Below are 6023 nucleotides of genomic sequence, written 5' to 3' on the forward strand. Positions count from 1 at the left end.
ATGAAAAAGACTGGCGACTTATTTTATCTCTGATCCTCATAATTGTATATAACTCTATCTTGTCACCCCTCAGCCTTCTATGCTCCACGGAAAAAGATTCCAGCCTATCCACCCTCTCCTCATAACTCAAATCCCTTAGTCCCGGTACCATTGCCATAGATCACTTTAGCATCGTTTCCAGTTTATTGGCATCTTTCCCAAAGCAGTGTGACTAGATTTGTGCACAATACTCCAAATGTGGCCTTGTACAGTTGTAACATGTCATCCCATCTCCTGCACTCAATATCCTGACCGATGAAGACAAGCATGTCATACACCATCTTCTCCATCTTGTCTACCTGCTTCTCTATCTATACTATACTATTACTAAAACTCTCATCTTGTCCTCTTCCGGTTTGTGTTGTTTTAAAATTTGCGCAAAAACTGTCCCCCATAGCGCTACGATTTTTCACCACCTTACTCACCATTCTCCTCTGCTGCAAGTCAAATAAGTTTTTTTCCGATCGGTGAAATAGTTTAAAAGTTATGAAGGTTTAAAAATCGTAAAAACCATCGCTTCTGGCACCTGCTGTCAATAACTGCGGCGAGGAGAATAAAAAGCTGAGGGGCGGAGTGTGTTGAGCAGCGTGCGGAGAGTGGGCAGTGTGCGGGCAGCTTCTGTGGCCATCAGCACGACGAGCCTGAATCTACTGAGTTGAACCGGAAGCCGGAGTGGGACCGGGATCTGCTGCGTGAGGCCAAAAGTTGAAGGTGCGGGATGAGCAGAGTGCGAGCTGCGTCTGCTGTGACCATCCCCCCTCCCCACACCCCCCTTCCATCCTCCCCCAACCCCTTCCCCCAACCCCCCCTTCCCCACACCCTCCTCCCCCACTTCCCCTCCACAAAACCCCCCCTCACCCACAACTCCCTCCCCCACAACCACCAATTAGGCCATTCGACCCATCAAGGCCACTCCAGCATTCAATCATGGCTGATCATCTTTCCCTCTCAACCCCATTCTCCTGCCTTCTCCCCAAAATCTCTAACACCCATTTGTCTGCATTTGACCCATATCCCTCTGAACTCTTCCTGTCCATATATCTGTCCAAATGTCATTTAAAAGTCATAGTCATGTCCACTTCTATAGGTTACTCTGGCAATTCATTCCACATCTTACATTTTATGGTGTTTGTGTTACAATCGTTCCACTCAGATCCTACGGTTTCACAATAAATCATCAAAATCCTGTTCTTAATTGGGGTTTGTGACCATTGGGTATTGATTTATACAAAAGTAGCCTAACAGCAATTATCTAATCATTCTTATCGATAGCCTTGATGGCCTGTATTCTTGCCCTTATCACATCTTGCTTATCCTGAAAATAGTTCTTCATTCTAAATCCCATACCTAGTCTTCTTTGTTCTAATTAACTTGCGGTCCTACTCTAATTACTGCTCTGGTCTTATCTATTGTGACCTTTAAGTTACTTTCATTAAACTAGCCCCATTCCCCATTTCCTTTTCCAAAAAGGCACTGAGATTCACCATCCTACAAACGCTCTTTATTTTCTCATGAATCTCGGAGATTCCTTCTTTGAAAGCCAAGATCAAATCAGCCATGATTGTATTAAATGGCGAAGATGTCTTGAGGGGTCCAATGGACTATTCCCACTAATCCTGCGGTTGTTACAGTCACCGCACTGTGATGTCCTCGGCAGAATCAAACTCATGTCTCCAGCTCTGAAGTCCTGGCCTCGTCTGCATTCCCTGGAGATCTAGAAACCACAAAACCCTCTGCTTTTGGATTCCACTTTGTGTACATGTAGAAACCACGTCAAGTCACGTCTACTTCACAAAAGGACACAAAGTTGTATGGTAAATATTGTTTCCCCCCTCCCCCCACTGCTGTCATAGATGGATCCCTCACCCCCATCTCCTCTGTGTCGCATAGTTCTGCTCTCACCCCCCTCTCCCCAGACAGAACAAAGATGGACTAACCCTGGTTGTCACCTTTTACCCCACCAGTCTCCATATCCAACACACCATCCTCCGACATTTCCGTCACCTCCAATGTGATCCCACCACAAGTCATATCTTCCTGTCTCCACCGCTTTCCACCTTCTGCAGAGACCGCTCCCTCCGCAACTCCACTTGTGCACTCATCCCTTCCCACCCAGACCAACCCATTCCCCCGGTACAACCGCAGGGAATGTAACACCTGTCTCTACATCTCCTCCCTCGCCTCCCTCCAGGAGAGAGAGAGAGAGATTCAGGTGCACCTCCTCTAACCTCACCTATTACATCCTGCGTTCCCAATGTGGCCTCCTGCACATTGGCAAGGCCGCGCAAAATACAATGAGCTAAACCAGTCCATGGTCATGCAAGAGATGATCTGTAGTGTTGTGTTGCTGGGGTGGGATTAGGGTTGTGCAGGTTGGTTCAAAATGAAGTCCAGACCTTGTCTGCCTTTCCAGGAGATCTAATAAACATTTATCCCTCTGCTCTTGATGTACGGGTTGAAGATAATACATTCTTGGACAATTTTACCAAGATTGGGGACAATTTAACAGAGGCCAATTAACCCACACGTCTTTCGGAAGTGGGAAGAAACAGGAGCACACGGTCACAGGGAAAATGTGCAAACTCCACACAGATAGCATTCGAGGTCAGGATTAAACCTGGGTCTCTGGTGCTATGAGGCAGCTCTACCATCTGCACCTCTGGTAGAGCAGCTACCCCACAGCGCCAGAGAGGCAGTTTGATCCTGATCAATGGGTTTGTTAAAAGAAATGTCTTGGAACTGTTCCAACTCACACAATTCCTCCAAGATGATTCACAGTCTTTGAAAACTAATGTACAGTATATCAAAGCCTGTTGATGAGCAGTATCAGGGAAGCATTTCTCTGAACGATTCTGTTACACAACAAGACATGGTGGCACAACGGTAGAGTTACTGCCTTACAGCCCCAGAGATTCGGGTTCGATCCCGACTACGGGTGCTGTCCGCATGGAGTTTGTACGTTCTCCCTGTGACCCGTGAGGGTTTTCTCCGAGATCTTTGGTTTCCTCCCACACTCCAAAGGCATGCAGGTTTGTAGGTTAATTAGCTTGGTATAAGTGTAAATTGTCCCTTGTGTGTGTAGGATAGTGTTAGTGTGCGGGGATCGCTGGTTTGTGCGGACACGATGGGCGGAAGGGCCTGTTTCTGCGCTGTATCTCTGAACGAAACAAAACTAAAAAAGCAAATAGACCCTTAGTGAGACACATGTTCAGTGAGTAAGAAGTGTTGCCAAGTTGCTCCTGTTCTTAATTTAATCAGTTACACTGCACATCTACTGGTGTGACTGGTGATTTATTTTTACATTTACCTGTTAATGGTTTATGTCAGTGATGTATCCAATTGGAAAAAACACTGTGCTAATGTTATTACTGTTAAATCAGCTATATGCTGCACACCAAAGGGAGGAAGAAGAGTGGGAACATGCATTTCCACAGTGTGGATTGTCACTTCAGATACCTCACATTGCCTCGGCAAGGCCAGCAGCATAATCAAGGACGAGTCTCACCCCGGTCACTCCCTCTTCCCCCCTGTCCCATCAGGCACAAGGTGCAGAAGTGTGAAAATGCACACCTCCAAATTCAGGGACAGTTTCTTCCCAGCTGTTATCAGGCAAATGAAACATTCTATCACCAACCAGAGAGTGGTTCTGACATACCATATTTAGTTTAGTTTAGCTTAGAGGAACAGCAGAGAAATTGGCCCTTCGGTCACCGAGTCTGTGCCAAATACATTAGTACACACTACACACTAGGGACAATCTACAATTTTTACTAAAACCAGTGAACCTACAAACCACTAAGTCTTTGGAGTGTGGGAGGAAACCGGAGCACCTGGGGAAAACCCACGCAGGTCACGGGGAGAACGTACAAACTTCATACAGACAGTCAGTGTTGAACCTCATTCTCTGGCCCTGTCAACTCCTTCCCCAAATTGTATAATGTAATTCCAGTCACTGCTGGCAGAGCAGAGAAAATGTGTAGGAAGGAACTGCAGATGCTGATTTACACCGAAAATTGACGCAAAATGCTGGTCGGTTTTGCAGCTCTGGAATTAAATCCTGCTCTGCCGTAAATTAGGTGCAAAATGCAGGTGTAACTCAGTGGGTCAGGCAGCATCTCTGGAGAAAAGGAATAGGGGACGTCACGGGTCTGAAGAAGGGTTTTGACCCAAAACGTCACCAATTCCTTTTTCTCTGGAGATGCTGCCTGGCCCGCTGAGTTACTCCTGTATGTTGCATCTAATTTACTGCAGAGCAGGAGTTACTTCCAAAGCTTCAAAACTTCTTACATTGCTTAATATTGCTCCATAAAACATTCACTGCGAAATTATATACTTATTAATATATTGAGATATTACATTAATTACATTGCGCAAATGATCCGTGTTAAAGAATACCGATCCTGGAAACTGAATGTGTCGCATTACACGTGATGTGTATCATGTCGCGTGGCCAGCCGTTTTTTTTCTTTACTTTATTAACTTTGCTTGCCCCTGAGACCTAGCATTTGCAGGTTGAGTTAGCCTGAGGGAGTAAAGAACCTAAAGTAGAAACCGGCTGATCTATTTAATCAGGCAGCACTCACAGTCAGGAGACTGCATGGTGATGGATGATTGCAGTAAGGAGCAAAATGTTAGGCAGTCAACAAGGTGCTTGCGTCCCAGTGGCATTCTTTTCTATAAATGGCACTATAACATATTTGTACTCTGGGTTAGGCAGGGGAAGTGCAGAAGAGCTCAGCTTTGTGGAGCTAGCTGTCCTGGTGTCTCTCACATGCCCAACACTGTGCTCCTGATACAAGCATTGAGTTCCAAGCTCTGCCAGGCGAGTGCTTAACCTGGTGGACAGAGAACAGGATTACAAGAACTTGCCCAAGCCCTCCATGGAGAAATGCAACCTTTAGGTTAAAACATCCTCAAGTTCTTATGACCTCTTACGAGCAGGGAGTGAGAAAAGCGAATGGCATGTTGGCCTTTATAACAAGAAGACTTGAGTATAGGAGCAAATAGGTCCTTCTGCAGTTGTATAGGGCCCTAGTGAGACCACACCTGGAGTATTGTGTGTAGTTTTGGCCCCCTAATTTGAGGAAGGACATTCTTGCTATTGAGGGAGTGCAACGCAGGTTTACAAGGTTCATTCCCGGGATGGCGGGACTGTCATATGCTGAGAGAATGAAGCGGCTGGGCTTGTATACTCTGGAGTTGAGAAGGATGAGAGGGGATCTTATTGAAACATAAGATTATTAAGGGTTTGGACACGCTAGAGGCAGAAAACATGTTCCCGATGTTGGGGGAGTCCAGAATCAGGGGCCACAGTTTAAGAATAAGGAGTAAGCCATTTAGAACAGAGATGAGGAAACACTTTTTCTCACAGAGAGTTGTGAGTCTGTGGAATTCTCTGCCTCAGAGGGTGGTGGAGGCCATTTCTCTGGATAATTTCAAGAGAGAGCAAGATAGGGCTCTTAAAGATAGCAGAGTCAGGGGATATGGGGAGAAGGAAAGAACGGGGTACTGATTGGGGATGATCAGCCATGATCACATTGAATAGCGGTGTTGGCTCGAAGGGCCGAATGGCTTACTCCTGCACCTATTGTTTATTGTCTATAGTCAGAATATCACCAGCTATTTGTCCTGGACCAAGAACCTCGAAGCAACGGCTAAGAAAGCACATCAACTCGACTACCTTAGAAGGCTTCGGAAGTTCGGCATGTTTACGACAACCCTCACCACCCTCTATAGATGCGCCCTAGAAAGAATTTTATCGGGATGCATCACAGCATGGTTTGGGAACAACTCCATCCAAGTCTGCAATAAATTGTAGAGAGTCATTGACGTAGCCCAGCCCATCATGCAAACCACCCTCCCTTCCATTGACTCCGTCTACACTTAAGGCTGTCTCGGCAAGGCCGCCAGCATAATCAAGAACCAGTCCTACCCTGGTCACTCCCTCTTCTCCCAACCCATCAGGCTAGAGGTACAGAAGTGTG

This window comes from Amblyraja radiata, chromosome 20 (genome assembly GCF_010909765.2).
Source record: "Amblyraja radiata isolate CabotCenter1 chromosome 20, sAmbRad1.1.pri, whole genome shotgun sequence".
NCBI lineage: Eukaryota > Metazoa > Chordata > Chondrichthyes > Rajiformes > Rajidae > Amblyraja > Amblyraja radiata.